The following is a 21612-nucleotide window of genomic DNA, read 5'->3' as shown; positions in this document are numbered from 1 at the left end:
AATGTTGTTTCATAGCTTTTATAGCCTGTATAACATGGTGGTTTGTGGTTGCGTTTGTTTGCAAAATGATAAGCCTAGCTGCCATAAGAATGCTGAAGACTAGCACGTGTCTACAACCCCACGGTAGCTAGTTTCATCGTCATAGATGGGAGAAATACATTTTCTTTGTAATATCACGGTACAGTCACATTTGTCATAGGTAGTCGTGCGATTATGATGTCGTAAGATTTTCAAGCGGGATGTGACAGACAAACAAAACCAACGCAGCCTACAAGGGTCTTGAGACAGCATTTTCCAAAAAGACATTATAAACATTTGTAACAAGAATTTAAAAGCGACAAAATACGGTAGCAACTAACAGGTCTTTTGTCTAAGAGGTACGCAAAGTGATACTAGTGTGCTAGACTGGTACTGCTTACTAATTTGACAATTACAGCCAATGCAACTTTGACTGTCGAAGTACTTTCAATTCTAGAACTACAGTCATGGCTATATGTTCCTCACTTGTGTCACAATCAAGGCTACAACACGATATATTTCCAATTCCGGTACTTTCTCGTCATGTTTATCATTTCTGTTGTTTTAAATCAGGCAAAAATTAATAAGCGCGTTATGTCATCCATAGAATTTACTTTCTTAGTTTAAGTAATGACGTTATATAAGATATTATATTCTAAATAAGGTCCTTGGTTTAAGTAATGTGAAGAGGTAAGTGTGCATGGGGGAGGGGGGCGGAGGTGACAGCCTTTCATCTGTATATCACGCGTTGTTTATCTCTTCGTGTGACAGAGAGAACTGAGGGTCGCGCCTGTCGTTGTTTATGTTAGTAAAAGTGCCCCACTTATCCAAAGCCCCGGACAGTTCTGTAACGCTTAAAGATAAGGGGGACCCTTTGTAAACACCCTCTCAAGGCTGTCACTAACGTATGAAGTTTCCATCAACAAGGAAGATTCGGACAATATAGTCCCTATCTGCACTTAAAACTACAAGACGAACATTCTTTTTGTTGTAAAGGTTTGTTTTGTGGTGGCTTTTACTTCTTGAAAAGCTACATTCCTTTTTTTTCTTGTAATTGGGAAGCTTTTCGTTTCTGGCAATGTTGTTGTCTTCAAATTCAATTACGCTGAGTCAGAGTACTGTAAATGCAGAAACTTTCGCGGTGGTTTCATGTTCGCGGTTTTCGCGGTGGCCGCTTCACCGCGAATCAAAAACCACCGCGAACATTTTCCATGGCAGTAAGGGACTACAGTCAGTGCATGGTGCTACCACGAACTTAAAACCACCGCGAAACGTCCCTTTTCCCGAAATTAAATCTCCGCAAACTTAAAATGCATGTCATGATCATGAGTGCACTAGTGATTCACAAAGCTTTGTAGGGACTTAAATGAGTCCAGAAAAAGTTTTAACATACTTCAATACTCTGACAGCAGAGGTTCGGCTTTGGTTGAATTTTAACGTGTTTTAAGTATTTGGTCAGACTTCTTAGTCTTACTATGTACTTCGTTTTGTCGGCGAACAATACAATTTAGACCCCCCCCCCCAAAAAAGCGTCTAAAACATGTCAAAAACAGTCATAGCCGAACCTAAGCATTGTAATATTTCACTCCACTCAGTCCCGTCCTCTCACATATCATTCTATCCTGGTATCTTTGATTTAGGTGTCAATATTAAAAAGTCATAGTTCAACAGTGCACTCGGCCTCTTGTCTTGATTTCCAAATGAGGACGAACGAAAAACATTCCTGCTTGACTAGACAGCAATGTCAAGCAAAAGTTTACTTGATGTTGGTCGACAGCCGTGGGAGACTCAATACATTGTTTTGAGAGTAACATGTTGTGTCAAGGATATGTTCTGTGCCCTAGTAGTAGTACTAGTAGATTTCAGTCGGTGTTATACCGTCCCGTCCCCAGCGGGGTGACATACCCTTTTTGTGCCCGACATGGTAGCTTTATGTAGGTCCCATCGAAACTGATTTTGAGTTGACATGTGAGATTCAACGTTTCTGGATCGTAGAACAGACTTAGTTTCAGTAGGGTAAGGAAAACTCGAACATGCAGTTCATAACTTAAGGAATGTTATTGTCCAGTTTGTTCCTTGCTTTCCATACTAGACTCTTTCTAGTTTTGTAAGTCCTACATCCAGTTGTACCCGGCGTTTTTGACAGCTAGAGTCCCTGGACTGAAGGGTGACTAGTAGTGTGCCACTTTGGCGTCTGTACCTCGCCATGTTTACATTACATCATTGTAATAGGTCTGAGCAGGCCCCTATGTCTAAGCTGAGAATTAGGTCTAGGTGCCAGCGCACCCGAATCACTCGGAAAGCGACCGCTAGATCGGGTTGGAAAGGAGAAGGGCTGGATGAATGGGGTAATGTACTAATGGCTCTGTAGTCCTTTTTGAAAGATGATATAGATTGGACAGGCGTGACACTAGGCGAAACACTAAGACAAACACCCCCAAAAAATGAGAAGAGCTGAGAAAACTGGTTGACAGGTGCCCCGATGGTCAAATAATTCGAGATGAAGAGATAGAGAGAGACAGAGACAGAGAGAGACGCAGATAGAGAGAGAGAGAGAGGGACAGTGTGTTGTTTTCCACTGTGTCAAGAGTACTGTACTACTGGAAGGCACTGTACTGTAGCAAACGTTACATCTTTGCTTTATTGTTATATCCATATGAGGCTTTATATTGATTGTACGACTAGACTTTGTAATCTATTCGCTACAACATGGCATAGTTGAAAGATACAATATATGTAGCCTATTCGCAGTCACTTTTTTCGTTGTCCAGCACGTATAGCTTTGTCGTCTGTTTGTAGGAATATCGAATGTTTACCACCGTTTAAATGGAGGTATAGTTTTCGGTTTGCGTGTTTGCTTGTTTGTGTTGGTGTGTGTCCGCAGTTACGTATACCTGAACAATGTAGAGTGACAGAATGTAAGTCAGAAGATAGTGTAACCGGAAACTGGCAGGATAGGAAGATTGACTTGGCCCAGGTCCAAAGTTGTATACTCAGGAAAATTCATATACAGAATTAGCTAGAAATTAATAACAATGGAACAAAAATAGCAAAGATTTTAGATCCTAGGGACAGTGGGTTACAACCCACCACCCCTTCAGCCTAAGGATATGGAACTATACATTTACCTCCCTTTTCACCTACAGAACGTATAGGTCGTTAGCATATTTTCTGTTTTTAAGCGTAATTTCTGTTTAATTGAAGCATAACTTCAATGTCTTGAGACAGAAACAGAGATAAAGAGACACAGGTAACATCCCACTACCCACTACCCCTTCAGCCTAAGGCTATAGGACTACATTAACCTCCCTTTTCACCTACAGAACGTATAGATCGTTAGCATATTTTCTGTTTTTAAGCGTAATTTCTGTTTATTTGAAGCATAACTTCAATGTCTTGAGACAGAAACAGAGATAAAGAGAGACAGGTAACATCCCACTACCCACTACCCCTTCAGCCTAAGGCTACAGGACTACATTAATATTTACCTCAAATTTCACCTACAGAACGTATAGATCGTTAGCATATTTTCTGTTTTTAAGCGTAATTTCTGTTTATTTGAAGCATAACTTCAATGTCTTGAGACAGAAACAGAGATAAAGAGAGACAGGTAACATCCCACTACCCACTACCCCTTCAGCCTAAGGCTATATGACTACATTTACCTCCCTTTTCACCTACAGAACGTATAGATCGTTAGCATATTTTCCGTTTTTAAGCGTAATTTCTGTTTATTTGAAGTATAACTTCAATGTCTTTCACAAAGCGAGGCGCCCGCATGAGCGATTTGCTACACGAGTCCTTTTTCATACCACAAATACCTGAGTGAGCCAAATTGGAAACGCAGGTAATCCAACAACAAATCCCCTCAAAGCACAAAGCCAGCTTCTAAATCAGTTAGCTTGGAGCTTCTCATGTTATAAACAAAGGGAATTCTGGCGTAACGGTTCCGGTACACGCACACGTAGCCTCTACTTAGACATACTACACTCTCACTTCAAAAAGGGACTTAATACCTGTAAGGTTTGCTCAGCCCACACACGTAAGGAGAGAGCCACACCTCCTCAAAACATCAAAACAACTGAAAACAGTCTGAAAAATGTGGAGTAGATAAAAAAAGCATAATACTTTTCAGAAGCACATCTAAATATGTGTAAAGTCATTTGCTGTAAGAAAAAATTGTTTATGTTTTTTTTATCTAAAAGTATGATTACCAAGTGCTTCTGGTGACCTATATAGTGTCAGACAACGATTACCTAAAGAAATTTCAAAAACACTCAAAAAGCGTCATATTAATGTCTAGATGTTGTTTTGTGTTGACCTTATTTACACAATGCCTACTGACCGAGCCGTAAACAAGGGTTTATCTAAGAAGAGTAAACACATTTGTTTAGAACAGTGTGTTTGTTGTTTACGTCTGTTTCTTCTTGTTGCATATCACCTGACCTAACGTGTTCAACACGACCCACTTAGGGCCAGGTCACATATGTCGTACGATCATGGTACGTTCAACGTACGATAGTGATATGATCGTCTTAGGTAAGGTAATATTTTTATTTTATATTTTATCATATTTTGCAATGTTTACGTTTGCAATGGTCTTTGACCCGCACCTAAAACCCAAAATTTCATTTCAAGATTTCATTTCTGAAAGTGTGGGATTTACGAAACCTCTTTATTTTATTCACAGCTTCTACTGCAAAAGAGAATACACAGGCGGTCAGTTTAGGTATACGTGCTTCACATCTTACTAAACATTTATAGACCCGACTTTAAAATTGAGTCCGCGACACATTGACAGATCATGACCCTTGTGGCCCCATGCGGTGACTTTTAAAGTCCAAATAAGTTACCACAAGGACACGCAGATTATTTGTGCCTATCAGAGCATTTAATGGGAACACGGGCTTTCTATAAACCAAGGCTACAGTACTAAACATGTGATCTTTTGTACCGATAAAACCCCGAAAATAATGATTCTGTCAAGCTGAAGACTTCTTCGAGGTTGTCAGAAAAGAAATTGGACTGGCAAGGAAATCTGACAACGTCTTAAAGAGTCTGAGGTGTTCTTATTTCTTCAGCGTCCTTGTCGGTATTGTGAACTCGGAACTGTCCCACTTTGATACAAGAAACATTCTGAATAGAAGCGTCATATACCGTGGCGTTAGAAGGTCAAAGGTCAAGAGGAAGGTCAGTAATTAGGTCTTATGCTACAGAATGGTATTCCTGGAGGTCAAGGTTAAGTGTAATTTCTTTAAAAAGGACAGTATCACTTTTCCTTCCTAAGATAAGGGTCGGTGGTCTTAAAAGATCGCATCATCGACATGTCACCTTATTTGCACAAACCATTAAAACTCAAACACGTTCTCTCTATAAATTTCTGAACGATAAAACTACTGTTGAGTCAAGCGCTGTCTAATCTTGATTTCCTCCTTTGAACTGGTAGTAAATTATGTAGTTTGTTGACATGGCTGATATAGGAAAGGATATTGGGAGGAAAGATCCTCACGTTTTCTAGATAGTGTTAATTTTCTGCATGTGTGCCAACTACACATAGTGGTGTACATTTGGTAACGTTATACATTTTAAAGGCCAAGTTGCTGGACGGAACAATTTAGAAGGAAATTAGCGCCTCCCACAGCATGCTTTCTTGGATACAACTAACAGAAACATCATGCGATTGAGATGTTAGAGAGAATTCCTAAGATTTTAGTATGAGGGGATGCATGTATGTGTGTCGGTGTGTGTGTGTGTTTTGTGTTTGTGGCTAAGTGTGTTTCTGTGAGTCTGTGTGTGTGTCAGTCTGTGGGAGTGTGTATACATGTGTGTCATTGTGTCTATGTGTGTGTGCGTGCGTGCGTGCGTGTGTGTGTGTGTGTGTGTGTGTGTGTGTGTGTGTGTATCTGTAACCCTTGTGCAACATCTTATGTCTTTTTATTTCAAGAACTTTCTTTTTGAGTTTTTGAATCTGTTTTAATTTATTTATATTTAGGTTAAGTGCAAGTGATCAATCAAGTTCTATAACTTGAGTGCAGTGCCACTATGTCCCGTCTTATTTTACGTTGAAATTTAAAAAAAAATGTCCTGGAAGGAGGGGTGGGGTAGTGGGTGGCTGTTGGGCAAACAATTGACATTGTACCATGTAGCATCTTGCAATATATTTATCGACAATGTATCAATAGATAAGGTAGTATCTTTTGGATTATCTCATTTAATACATTCTTGAAAAAAAGACATGTAACGTTAGAGTCAAACATATTCACTGTCGACGCAGTAATTACATGGCAGTTACATAATCTATATATGTATATATAAAGATTCTGCTGTCCATCATAATTAGGAAATCAACCAATGACAGCATGGCAATTATCGGTTTGACCAATGAGTTAATTGTATTTTCGTTAAAGCTTTGCATTTTTATGTTTTAACTTTGCATTTCTACGTTTTGACGGAGGTGGGTTGGGCTATCTTATCGGGATATTTGATTGTGCCCAGAGAAACACCTGACACTCGTAAAAACTCGTAAATTGGTCGTAAAGTGGGCACCATATTTGTCGCCATATGTGACCCTACATTTTGCACCTGCTACTTGTAGCTTTAATTCCCTGTCACATATAACCGACATCGGTCTCTCGACAATCTCCAGACCATGGTTGGAAATAAGTCGTAACGTTACCGTGCAAGGTTATTTGTAGTTGTGAGTTGGTCGGTTGTAAGTTGAAGTGCTTTCTATACATTAAAAGAATTCGTCTGTTCTAGCCAAGTATGAATTTAGAAAAATTAGAACCAGGAAAGTCATATCATGTTAGAATACGATCAGAGGATGTAGAATAGAATGTATTTTAGTCTTCTCCCGACCCATTGTCGACTTTGAGTGGTTGGTTGTTCGAAAGAAGTATTGAATTTGTTGCTGGGACGTTATGACTTCAAGTATTTTCTCGTTCGTTTGTTTGCCAGATAGCTCAAAGATCTATGAAACCGTTTTGTCACTGTTTAGAAGACTGCCTGGCCTGAAAACGAAGTAAATTTTGAATAAAATCAGAATTTTGAAAAAAAAAAAAAAATAGCAATGCAAAGGTTTTGCCTTTCGTTTGTGTTTTGTTCAGTCATTGCTCTTGCATGTCCAACAACCGTAATTCCACATCAAACATTCCTTCAAACCCACAGTCTTGCTTCACACCTTTGAAGAATCCGTGGAATTTCTGAAATTCCCACCGCCTTTGTGTTTGGTAGGCAAATCACATGAGCGAAGGTACAGTATTTGGGAGGGAGGCTCGACTCGGGAGTCACGGCATTCGGATCAAAGCTCTTAGGGCCTTACGTGGGTTGTTTTGTTATTTTCTTGAAAACTTTGACTAAAATGTGAACCGTTTTGTTAGAGAGTGACTCACAAGAACACAAAGGAAACTTTGCATGAACTTTTGACCTAAAAAACAAACAAACTTGTAGCAACATTTTTACACCTCTATCCACCGTAACCCACGGAATTCCGGAAGTTATGTACGAATATTTTCATGCTTTCTCTTTTGATAATCTAGCTCTTTTGCGGTTTCGATAATTTTCTATGATTAAAGAATATGTCAACATTTGCTGACACCACGCAGACATACTATTAGATGCCACAGTGGTTGCTTTAGAAAACATTTTTCTGACTGGTACCCATTTCATGACTGGTACCCATTTTATGACTGGTACCCATTTTATGACAGAAAAGGAACAAATAACGATCTCACTCTTCAACCTCTGTTATACCCCCCTCACATTAGGCGCGATTTGATCGGACGACGAGTTACGAGGAGGCATGACCCTGATGCCGACGAAGAAATGGCAGAGTTCCCCGTTCCCGTCAGGGTCATGCCTCATCGTAATTTAGAGCTCGCAGACTAGTCGTCCGATCGAATCGCGCCTAATGTGGGTGGGGTATTAGGAAGATGCAAATCCACAACTACATCATAGTTTACAATAGATTCGAAAATATTGTAAAGGGACTAACGATCGGTATACAATTGGCAAAAAAAAGGTAGTTTGAGCAGAATCAAGAATCTAAAGTTTTTGGGTTAAAAAAAGGCTTTCGCCGGATTTATTTTCCTTTTTTAAAAGCTTAAGACTAAAAGACTGCTAGATTTTCTCACCCATTGATTCACTGGTTAACCGATGTCTTCCGGAACGCTAGAGAGAACGCAGATCTTATTTGCAGCTTCTTTGCCATAATCTGTTTTTAATTGAAAGCTGACCTCTATTCCCATCTCTCTTACAAGGACGTAAACTGGTGACAAAACAAGCCAAAAGGCATGACAAATTTTCAAAAGAATTCATTGGAGCAAAAGTAGAGCAACTTCTGAAGAAAAGTAGGAGGAATTTTGCCTAAAAATTGGAAAAACAAGCCTCGAGGACACTGGCACACCTGTATCTAGCGACCTGTGACAGAAATTTGTTTGGAAATCCCTTTTACGAGAGAGAAAAACATTATCTAGAGTGTTGCTTTTACTTCAAAGTAGTCTCTTTGTTGACAGAAACCCGCCATTCAGTCAAGTGCAGGTGTTACAGTGACGCCGTGTCAGTTTCTGGCCTTGAGGGGTGCTAAAAATAGAACAGAGGTGGAGCCAGGTGTAACTCTAGCAAGGGGGAGGGGGGCACTGTTGTTAAACATTCATTACCGTTCTTCTAAACAAATATTGATTTTTTTCAGAATTATTAGGAAGGATTCCCGCAAAGCAAAGTGTTCCAAACATTCTACTGAATATTATACGCTCATACAAAAGTCGCTGTACTTTTGTCGTGTCAATAAAGATTTATTAGAAAAAGCCCCCTTGCCACAATCCTATCCCCACACCCCCCTTCCCACGGTTGTTCTCTGAAATTTCATACCTTAATCAAGAATAACATAACCTGCCTCTTGGGACAGATTTCTAATTACATGGCCATTTCAATAACAGGATTTGTTAATTGACCTCATTTTACAGTAATCTTTCGAACAACTTATACATTGTCTGTGGAAATTTATCCCCGAAGGGAACGATTTAAAGATTGTCACTTAAAAAAGTTCTGACATTGTTTTGTTGCTAAAATATGCGTCATATATCAGATTCATAATGGCCCAAGGATTAACAAAGATATTTTTAATCAATTGTAAGAAAGATAAACTTAAAGTTTTAAGATAATGCCATTCACAGTACGTAGCTTGTTTCCCGGTTACTCCTTCTCCATAGGCTTAGCCATGTTGTACAGAAAAAATATTTTCGTACATACTTGGATCTAAGCGTTCGTTTAAAATCTAGATATGCTTAATTTAGTACCAACAAGCTAGCACTGTATCATTGCGAGTGGTGCTAGGAAAATGGCCAACATGGCCGCAAGTTCTGACGCGAACACCTGTGAATGGAGGTGTTCTTTACTTTAGTTCTGGTTTTAGAAAAGGTGCCGTGAGAAAATTGTCTCCGAGAAACCTTGGAAAAAAGAAAACGACGCAAACAGAAACTCGATATCTTCCCTGCTGACGAAAACATCTCCCGTGGCCTTAAAAGAAGTTTGTTCACCAACAAAAAGGAACTATTTGTGTCCTTAAGTCTATTGATAAGTGCAGATATGGGTCAGGGACGGTAGGCCACCTTACCTACTTCACACTTGCGAATTCTTCGCATTCAAAAGGGACATTCCATTTGATCCTCATGGGGTGTGTCTGAAGGAATTTCTCTCTTTCTCTTTTTCTCTGTCTTTCTCTCTTTCTCATACTCTTATTTTATAAAGTTTTCTGTGATTAAAAAACATAATGCTGTCACATATCTTTGCGTAACGTACAATATTGGAATTGTAGTTGTTCTCGGTAAAGATACAGGCAATGTGATAGCCTTTTTGAGGCTGTGGGAGAAGTGGATTCTTATCTACTGTGTCTAGGGCACAGTATTGGTAGGCAGAGTCTATCTCTGAGTCTCTCTTTTCAACGCCGTTTACCTCCCAAAACACAGTCAGGTACCCATTTCTACCTCCATGAAAATGAAGGTATAGTTTTTGGTGTGTCTGTCTGTGTGTCTGTGTGTGTATGTGTGTTTGTGTTTATTGATATTTGTGGTCATCATAACTCTAGAACCTCTAGATGGATTGTAATGATTTTTGGTATGTAGGTAGGTCTTGGAAAGATGAAGGTCAGTGTTGATTTTGGGCTCCCTGGTGTATGACCTTGATACTGCAGCAGAACATTGATTTTTCGTCTCTTTTGACCTGGATATATTATGGTCTTGTTACATATTGGTGCTGTGAGAAGTGATGTATAGTGCCTTTCCAATGGGCACAAAATATCAGTGACATGTCAGAGAATTCGAATCTAGTACCTCTAGGATCTAGGCCAAACGACCTGAGTATAACGCGGGCAAGATGCCATTTTTTTCCTGGAAAGTCTACGAAGTCTATGCCTCTAAAGCCTCTAAAACTTATGGTTCTTTTTGTGGTGAGAGTATCCTTTCGTTTACCAACGACGTAACTTTGTTGACTATGTTCAAAAAAGCGCAAAGAACGAACTTTCGATGGCACAAGTTTCTCTGGGGAGGTCTCTACTGTAATCTCTTCCGCAGTACATTCTAAATCCTACTATTAGTACTAAGTAAGTATACGCTTTGGCGGAAAATCTTTTGGTAGTAATAGGACAAAGTTATTACTTCCTAGTATCTTGTACTGATCTTTGTCATTTTTCTCAAAATCGCTCGTGAAGTCGTTTGATTTTTTTCAATGTTGTTCTTACGTTTTGGTTGTATGATGTAGAATCCTATACCAACACATATAATAGCTCAACTGGGGGTTTCGTAACACAATTCTTCAACAGAAGGACGGTCTTAAAATGAGATATTTGCAGTTTGGGTATGATTTACGGATTTAGCCTGCCACCTGGAGTCCTTTTTTTTACACACTAACACGGGACCCAGGTGGTTTTCTGTGGGCAAACTATTATCCACAACACCCCCGTAGTGTTCAGTTACAAGAACGATTCACTGTCGTCTGATTCTGACGAGTTTCGGGGTTACGAACGGGTCAGGGGAACACTAGACCGACCCGGCGGCGGAAAGCAAGCAAAGACAGCCTCTATAATTAGCCCTTGATCCGAAAAAGCCGTGACATTTTCGCGTCAATCATTGTAACTTCACGCCTGACTGGGTTTTCTCTGAAATGGCGGGAAAGTGATCAGTTTGTTGTTGTTGTTATTTTCTGGCACTTTGCCATATATTCCACTGGCTGTGCTATTTCAGTCTAGTCTTAGCTCAAAGGGTCCTAAATCTCTGAATTCCTTCAAGAAACCCTAGGTCCGAATCCTTATCTAGAATTTCATAATCAGAAGTATCTCTCACAAATATAAAGATTACACTGACAGTGGCATATACAAAACAGTCGATATAACAAACAAGTAGATGAACTGCACCGCTAGGAGGCGTAAGTAACGATGGCACCGTTCCAAAGATTTATCGGTGTGCCACCCGACCACTTAGCGAGTCGTTTTTCAAGGCAAACAAAGTTGACTCCGGGGCTAACCCAGAAGTCGGCTACAGTTTACCATCTGCCAAGTGGCTTAGATGTCTCATTTTTAGCACAAACTTAGCTTGTAACAACTAACTCCAAACGTTTAAAAGCTATCTACCCTGGCTACTGTTCTTGGTGGCAACGAATTCCACTCTACGATAGTTCTAGCAAAATACACGTTTTTCAAACACATAAATCCTACCTATTTCATGTTCTTTTCTGAGCTGGAATTGTTTACTTTGTAGTTGGTACGTCAAACAGTTAATAATCAAAGACATCGTGCTTTGTCCTTGTTCGACGTCTATTACTATTTCGACAGACGTTGTCACAAGGTGCTAGATATAGGATTTGGCAAAGGGCATGATATGTTGTTAAGCGATAAACCTGTGCGTTGGCTACACAAAATGTAATCTTCTACTAGAACCTGAAAAACATTCTACGGTATCAAGATCGTACGACGACCAAATGTGACCTAGCCGCAAAGAAAGTTGTTACCTCCGTGACGAAAGCTAACCTCCGAATCCTATGATTGTATTGTTTTTGTCCGGATTTTTGCGTTCACAGCTCTACAACTCTACAATCCATTTGCTGCATCAATTTGTATTTTAAGAGATTGTACCTTTTCTTAAATCGTTAAACGTTAGTTCACCTTTATCCGTTAGGTAACCTATATCCGTTACTTTTGATAATAGAGTATTTGGAGATATCACGTTGTTAAACGTTGGTTACAAATTGCAGAGTTTTCAGGATATTGCAGTTTAAAACTACTACCTGTCGACTTGATGTGCCTAAACAAAAAACAACGGATATAGGTTACCCCGTGGATAAAGGTGAACTGGCGTTATATTTTCACCTGTTTGATAAAATATATTTCAGCATATGGCTAGGTGTGACGGGTCGTTCGGTGTAATATAATCAACTGCTGCCGGGCCGCGTGCCTGCGAAGCTGGTGTGTTAAGGTGGGGTCACACGTGCGTATATATTTAAGTCCGTATGAGCCGCGCATGGAAGTATTTGCCTCCACCAGGCTCCACAGGTCGTTGTAAAAATAATAGAAATTGGATAAACGTAAACTGGTAACATGTCAGCGAAGTTAGCTGGGTCGCTAACCATACTTCTCGGTCAGCTAAGTCATCGAGCATGTTATGTATCTATATTTGTCCAATTTGTACTATTTTCCTCACAACCTGTGGAGCCTGGTAGAGACTAAGAGCGTCTTACGCACCTCAAACGGACTTGAATGTATACGCATGCGTGACCCCACCTTTACGCCGAACGGCGGTTATACCGGCTATATAGATACAGATACAGAAGATATACGTGAAGTTGTTCCTTCTGGTTTAAGGCAATACCGTCATATGTTTGTCATTAGTACATGTGACACCATCTGTTTACCACTAATTAACAGCCGAAGACAGGGATATGCCTGAGGCTTATTAACCCCATTTCAGACAGACACTAACTTTAAGATGTGCACAGGTGACACCTGGCCGATACACCTGTCCGTAGAACCTTAACGGAACTGAGCCAGGTACAATCTCAGACTTTTCGACCTGTTAAGGACTTCTTATCTCTCCTATTTATCTCTATTTATTTCAATTAGCAATCAACCGTAGCTTAGAGCACACAAAAGTGGCTACTAGTGAAGTTGATCTGGCCAGGTGACCTCTGGGCCACGCGAAAAATCCGCAAGTTTTTAAACTTTCTAAAGACGGTTTAGGAGAGAAAAGAATGCAGTAAACTTATCTTTGAGTCAGTCACCGAACGAATACCGATGCAATCACCGAAACGCGTTCTTTGCGTTCGGTAGGTCGTGAGTTCGATTCTCGAACGCATCATACCAAAGACTTTAAAAAAAAACCGTAAATACAGCCTTTTCCGCTTATCATGCCACTGCTGTCATAATAATAAAACAACAAGACAATCGAGTTTTGCAAGACAACGCCATGACTACTTCAATACTGTTCTAAGTTTATTTGTGCTCGTACGAAGATCGCACCGCAAATATACTCTTCCATCAGAATTTCATTACCGGCATTTTTTAACGTTTTCTAGGCGTTCAGTGGTCAGCAAGACTTAGTACAAATTAGAAAGCCCGAAAAAAACACATAAAACAGGTCAAAACAAAGCTGGAATCGAACCTCTGCTTGGACAGTTTGACTTCATGAGACTCGTTTCTTACTTGTTTTGGTAGTTTGTGACTCTACTCGAATCTAATCACCTTTAAAGCTTATGTAGGCTTACGAAAGGGTTTTGTGTGGCTGAGTCTATAATCTGGGATTGATTTAACTCGATAAATATAATGATGGTTTAGCTTTTTGTTCGCCGTTTGTTTTGCCGAAGGGTTTGTCTGTATCTACGGAATGTGAAAGTGTGGCGTATCAAATATCTATATCAGAGAGATACAGATTAAAATAACTGCATAAACACATTGAATGGCTTATGTAGAATTACTATACCATACCATACTTTTGAGTGAAAATGTTTTGTAAGGATCGTGGCAAAACTACTATGACAGTACGAGGGGCATTCAATAAGTAATGTCCCTGACCCATTTCCCATAGCAGGAGATTAATGAAACTTGGCACAGGTATTAGTCTTTCTCTTCATAGGAATCACCCAGAGTTTTGCATTTCTCCCATCATTTGATGTAGCTCTGGACACCGTTCTTGTAGGACATCCCAGGTTGGTCCTCCGACAGATGCCTCATCAATGGCAGAAGAGGGACGACCAGGTCTGGGAGCTGTTTCCACAGACTTCCGACCTTGTTTGAATTCAGGATGCCAGCGTTTTACAAGGTCATATGATGGGGCATCATCACCATAAGTGTTTTTCATTTCATCAAAAGTCCCCTTTGGTGTGCGTCCTTTCAAATACAAAAACCGGATCACTGCGCGACACTCAACTTGCTCCATTTCACACCTGCTCCATCTCACACCTGACTCAGTTCAAACACCAGTAAATCAGTAACCACAATTAGTTCAGAGCTGTTTTTTGCAACATAACCCATAGAGATATGACTCATTACACATGCAAAATTTCATTTAGATCAGATAACTGAAAGTGGGTCAGGGGCATTACTTATTGAATGCCCCTCGTACATGAAAGACAGTGGTAGCATCCTAACGCGTCATAATCCGACAACAATGTTCTTGGTCTTCAAAGGTTTTATGTTTGGTTTGTGATACCATGTTTTGTCGGTTCAGTTCTTGTTTCAACTTTCATGGCGTCTATTTCGAGCCATGTTGGATTTTTACCCGTCTTATTTTTTCCCTCTCTCAATACATTTGAATTCTGTAGAGGCTGTCATCTATAAATTTGCTCGTTATGGTCTAAAGTGTTCAACGTTTGCTGATGCAGAATGTATGTTGTAAAACTAGCGAACACGTGACTAGGTCCGAGAGTCACGTGGAGTCACGCGAGAGTTTACCGGTCCAGCTGCTGCGGTGATGTACATGTGGAGATCCTCCCCTCTGATGTTGCCGCCAGACTGCCCAGGCTCGCTGTCATCCCTCGTGAATTGCATGCACCGCTCGCGTGCGGACGGGCAATCCCGGAGTCTCAGCATTCCACACATTCCTGAAAGATTTCAGATGCACGGGACTGTTCGCAGTCACGTGGCTTTGTATGTGATAGTCCTGCTTAGGCCACATGAAGTACTGAAAATGCAGAAATGTTCGCGGTGGTTTTATGTTCGCAGTTTTCGCGGTGGCCACTTCACCGTGAACTCAAAACCACCGCGATCCTTTTCCATTGCAGTAAGAGACAACAGTGCACGGTGCTACGGCTAACATAAAACAACCGCGAAAAGTCATTTTCCCCGCTACCGCGAAACTAAATCCCCGCGAACTTAAATACATTTACAGTAGATGTTATGAATGGTGTGCCATGGACATCAATCTAATTCAAGAGCGTTTAAAGAAGAAGGTCGAAAAACAGCAAAATGCCAATTTGTTTTCAAAATCAAACGTCAGTTCGTGCGTGTAATGTTATACAGGAAATTCATTTATTAGTTGGACTCTTAGAATTCCATCTGGAGCGGTTGAATACTTATCAAGTGACAGGCAGCAACGGTTTTATGTTTTGGAATTTCCAAAACAAGATAGAATGTTCCATAAAGAAAATATTTCTTGAGCTCAAAGCTACCGAAAAGTTTATTTTAGACCCTGAAATTAGGATTGTTTACCGCCCTTGTTATACATATACTACTGTTTTATATCAGACCGTTAGGCAGTCACCAAGAAGGACGGATCCTACAAAACAGATATAATCCAGAACTACACTACTTCTACTTCAGCCAAAAAAGACGTAAACAAGGTCATTGGATTTCGTGTCGAAAACCGCAACAAAATGTACTATATTTTTTTCAAAATAAGCAATGAAAGCACGCAAATGAAGTATCATAGCCTGCAAAAATTAAAATCACTCATAATTTTGTGTAGTATTTGGAGTAGAAAAGATTTCAACATAACATCAAGTGAATTAAGTCTGGGCTTGTCTAACGTAACACACTTATGTCGTCTTAAAATGTTACCGACAGTTAGTTAGCGGTTATATATATATGAATATAATTTGTTCAGGTTTTTATCCATACGCGCGGGGAATTGACCGCACATGTTGGTATTATAAAATCATAGGTAGTTCCCTCTAGATGTCTTAATTTGTAGACAGTCGATAGTATCATAATATATCTTGATGTGATAACAAAATGTAAATTCTGTCAGATGCGATTTGAATCCTCCAATCATAGATTTTAGCTTTGAATTTTCCGATATTACAGACATTTTTTTCTATCAAATACAATTGATTTTAATGCAATATTGTATTATCGCTATTATGTGGATTATGTAATAAGGAAATGATGAATGAATGCCACAAAATCGTTGAAGTATTTACTTTAAAAGATATGATGCCTGGCGTATATGCAGTACGAATGCTTAGTTTTCTAATTCGATAAGTTAGTAATAAATTACACTAGTACTGTAAAAACCATAAGTAACATAAATTTCATCGATATCTTATTCGACTATAGCTATGCGTGTAACGGTGTTCCGCAGATAGAGAACAAAATTATATTATGTTGAATTCTCATCTAATAAATCGTCTTTTTCATGCTGTAAGAAAAGGGGAGCTCATTAATTGTGGCTCATTTGTAATTTCAATCAAATTTTACTCTTTCTGTTTACGAGACAAAATGTCTGGAAAGTTGACCCATGCATTTATACCATGTCTATGTTTAAATGCCAAATCACTATATAATGGCATGTGCACTGCAAAAATCTGATATTTTTTGGCTTTTATATGATCAATTAGACTGTATTGTATCTTTTTTATAAATGGTTTTCTAAGATAACAAAGGCCCTTGTGACTTTTTGATAAATTACTTACGGTTGAATGAATGTTAATGAGATGAACCAAACAAAGATATAGGATGTCTATAATAAAGTGTACACGAGTTATAAAGGTCATCTGGTCAAAGTATGGAATATTGGAGTGATAAATGATCGAAATGTTATTTTATTAGTGCTGTGAGAAGGTTACCTTTAATTCAATTACTATCCATTGTAATCCTAGCCATGTGAACTTTACATACACATTTGATATGGGGGGAGGAATTGGTTTTTGAAAACTTATCTTAGCTTATTTTGGTACAAATATCACGCAAGCACATCACAAAACAATAGACTATCTGTTTCTTTTCGTTTGTATTATCGTACTTCACATAGCGGAAGGTGTATTTAGCGAATCTTCTCTTGGTACGAACAATGGCAATCATTTTGGGGACGTTTGGTCATTTATTTCTTTGCTGACGGTAAAGCTGTATATTGTATTACAGATAATTGTCTTCTTGAATGGGACTCTTGAAACAATAATATTTTTCAACATTTCTTAATTTCAAGTGTTAAATGGCTAAAACTTAAAAATGTAGCAACATTTAGTCCGAAAAATGTGTTTATTGTCTACTGGTATTCTATGTGATTCAGGTTGTCAAATACCTGCTCCAAATTTTGTCCGGACCTGAACATATACCACTTCGGCACAGGTGAAAAGTGGTATTGTGGTAAGGATTGTCGACTTTCTAAAGGCTATATGGGTTCGATGTTGTGTGCTTGGAAAAAATTGTTTTGCCCTTCGGTTGTGCTGGTATCTTACGGAAGCGACGGCACTTTACATTCATTGACAAAAACTTTTTTGTATCTTGAGTCATATCTGTACGTTTTGTTTAAAGACGTGCCGCAAGCCAGTGAGATAACCCACCGCCCCATTTAGGACATCATCGTAGTGTGTTCCCGTGTTCTAGGACCTTCTAGGAGAGCCACCACACCAGTACTTATCTATAAGAATAGAGGTCCTTCCCTGTTTGCGTGGATCAAAAGTTACAGACTGGACCTTGTGTGATACGTACTACTGCCACACTGGCATGTTTACAGTCGGTAAGTTGTTGATGGACGGAAGGAAACTAGGCATGACCACCGGCTTGTTTTGGAGTCAAGGTGGCAGCCTGGCAGGAATGCACCAGTATGGCACGGAACGTTTCTCGGAACACGCGGCGTTTCACCCCATTGGGAAAAGGAAGTAGTTGATCTACATCGATATACTGTTCATGTATTCGCATTCGCGACGGTAACGTTGTTAAAGGCCCCTTCACAGGAGAGCAAGAATGAGCCGGAATGCCGTCAGAATGAAAATTCTTGTCTATTTCTTGGAATTCGTAGTGTATTCTAGAAATGTCAAATACTTGATTCCTGCTAATTCGGTTTCAGTATAAAGGCCCTATTAACGCGACCGAATTTCCATTGCTGTACAGTATGTGACTATAACGCTATCGCGAACTTAAGACCACAGCAAACACTCCATTTTCTTCTTTTTACCGCGCAATCAAATTACCATGAAATTAAATGCACTGAGTCTGACGCTATTTTTATACAGCTCCGTTATGAGTAACGATTAGGGAGTTTGGCCCAGAACATAGAGCCCTGCGTTTGAATCCCCTGACATGCAACCGATGCTATGTCCTTGAGAAACGCACTTGACATAACTTTCCTTACTCCTCCCAGGTGTAAAAATGGGTATCTGACTTCAGTTGGGGAGGTAAAAGATGGTAGAAGAGGAGAGTTTGGATCCGCCTTCCAATACCGTATAATAGGGCTGGGTATCGGTACAGCGTATCGGTGCAAAACTGGTTTTTCTTATTGGACCGGTCCAGAAAAACCGGACCTAAAAAAATTAGGTGGACCGGATGTTGGACCGATTAGAAAATTAACAGATTATTCTATCAGCCATTCACACGTTTTGGCGCTTGCAGGTGGAAGAAAATAACAAGAGTGAAGTAGAGTAGAGTTTATAGTAATTTCTACCAAGTTTTACAGCCAATCGTACAGGTGCAGTTGGCGTTGTAGGATTTTAAAACGCTAGTGTAAGTCTCATACTCTACCAAACAAATTTCTATGTAGTGAAATGGACCATTGGTATGAGTCATACTGAATCAGGTCCAGGTTCAGGTCCGGACCTGGACCTAATCCTTTGGACCTGAACCGGACCTGGACCTGAATTTTCTGTACCGGTACCCAGCCCTACCGTATACCTTAGACACAGTAGATAATAACCCACTGTTCTACGGCCGTAAAAACACTATGCGACTACCTTTACCTTCATACCAAGCTTGTTGTCTGTATGTGACTCTGTTGAAAATAAGGTATCAACTGGAGTGAAGTGCCAGATTATCCTTGTCTCTGTCCAAAAGCAATCAAATAACGAGTGATTCTCGCCCAAAGTTTGAAAGGAAACCGGCGCCTGCAGTTCCAAAAAGTCGCTAGGGGGCCCAAACTCACAGAGATTACTCTCTGTCCCAAGGGCTATCTACCACTTAAAAATCACGACCACAGCAGAACACGAGATATTAAAATTGACGTTTCGCTGCAGTACCTCAGCAAGCCACTAGAGCACCCATTATTGAACTTGACCTTTGTTTTCCCGACCCCTACCCTCCTACCAAATATCATTAGAATACATCCAAGGCTTCTCGAGATATGCTGTTGACATATACAGACAGACAGACAGGCAGACTCACACGCCCAAAACATAACCTTAGCCATACTGGCGAAGGTGATTATGACATAGTAATACAGTAGTACAATGTAGGTAGTATCTGAATGAGTTACTAATGAAAAACACGTTCCACACTTGTAACATTTTACGGCAGTGAAAAACACAGCAAGATACAGATATACAAGACACTTAAAACAGCAAGATACAGATATACAAGACAGTTAAAACAGTGCATCTGGACCACACAGAATGAAACTGTTCTTATCATGTATGGGTCTCTACGTAAAGCCAGTAGCTTGGAAAGGATGAAGAAGGAATTATCTTTCCGTCTATTAGAAGCAACATACATCCTATAATTGCCTAGCACTTAGTTTGAACTATAGGTTCCGCTGTAAGTTTAGTCCAAGTAAAAATGTATATAAAATGTTTTGAATACGAATTTGAGGCTTGAAATATTGGGTGTGTGTGTCATTTTTATCATTATCACCATTCCCCAACGAATGAAAGAAACAAATATAATAGCATAAACAAATAATTGTTGGATGTCTCAAATATGCTTGGCTTGCGTAGTGTCTGTTTATGTTTGTAAAATAAAATAAAATTTAATGTCTCTGTTGTGGCTTATACTTAGCCAAGCTGGGAAAGGCGTCAAATAAAGGTATTCATTTATGATGTCATTTCCCAGAGGACTTTTTAATTGTACATCTTAATTAATTTCCGTACCTTTTATATTTTTCTTCCACGTTCTTCATTAAGCAAAGTGCTGTTAAGGACCGAATATGAGAATGCCATACCTCTCAAATGTCCCAACGTGCGTAGGGTAAACTGTCATAAAAGAAACCCCATAAACAACCTCCTGTGGCCCAACAAGGGAGGTTTTATCTCTTGATCAATCGCAGATGCCTACCGGACCATTATCTCAAATCGTCTGGATACAACCTTTGGGCGGCTGCTGAGGACATCCCATTCATCAAACCATAGCCTCCGTTGCAGTCTTCTTCGGGGGGCTGCTTTTTATTGTGTGTTTGTGTGTGTGTTTGGGGGGGGGGGGGGGCTCGATTTTCAACGTTGGCTATGTTCTCTTGTGCCGGAAAAAAGAGTCTAGGCCCCGTCCGCTTTCACGGCAAACTCCCTTCCACAGCAAACTCCCTTTCCAGGCAAAATCCCTTTCCCGGCACAAGATAACCTAGCCAACATTGAAAATCGCGAACCAACGCCCCCCTCCCCCTCCCCCACAAAAAGAAAAAAAACAGTCCCGTACGAAGACTGCAACGGAGGCTAATCAAACCAGTGGTTCATACCTGAGTCACTCCTCATCGCTCCTGATAGATGGCATTTGCCACTTCCTGACAGAGATGGACTGTGAATCTCGTACAGTTTTTGTGAAGCACATACCACTGGTCTCCGTTGGATTTAGGCATAGCTCTAAGGGTTGAAAATAATTGGTCTTAAATATCGTCTGTTTTCAATTCTGGCACCCATTTTCTTGACGTATTTTGCGAATGGAGTAACACACACTGCTTACCTACTACCTACCTTATCCCTTGACCTCCTAGTCGTTGGGGTTGGCCCGGGGGGGGGGGGGGGAGAGCTGCTACAGTCAGCCTTACACACACATATTTCCTTATTTCGTCACATATAGGGCATATAGGGCGTATATAGATTTTAATTTACAGAACGATAGTTAGGAACGATGAAAGGACACAGGTGAAAATTTTCATTGCAATTAAACCGATACAGCACAAGGAAGCGAAGTATTGCACAAGGAAGCGAGGGCAAAATGTTATGTCTGAAATGTTGTCTCAAGTCAAATTTTGTGTCAAATTTTGAATGTCTCTTTTCTTTCTCAGAAGCTTTTCTCATCTATTTCCGATCAACTTGATGAAAAATCGTTCATTCATTCTTTCATTTATTTATTTATACATAATTTGCATAGAAAAGACTTTTCATCACAGTGCATTTTCCTAACTACAACCTATATCAGTGAGATAAAGTAAATTAAAAGTAAAGAATGTTCAATATTAATTTTATCGGATCAAA

The 21612-nt window shown here is 39.8% G+C and overlaps 1 protein-coding gene across 1 annotated transcript in view; it reads left to right on the top strand.

Moving 5' to 3' along the window:
- LOC118406849 (brain-derived neurotrophic factor-like) overlaps positions 1-21612 on the top strand; it is a 37149-nt gene that overhangs the window by 4696 nt on the left and 10841 nt on the right. The window lies entirely within an intron of this gene.

This window comes from Branchiostoma floridae, chromosome 19 (assembly GCF_000003815.2).
Source record: "Branchiostoma floridae strain S238N-H82 chromosome 19, Bfl_VNyyK, whole genome shotgun sequence".
NCBI classification, from domain to species: domain Eukaryota; kingdom Metazoa; phylum Chordata; class Leptocardii; order Amphioxiformes; family Branchiostomatidae; genus Branchiostoma; species Branchiostoma floridae.
This window is presented reverse-complemented; position numbering and strand designations above follow the sequence as displayed.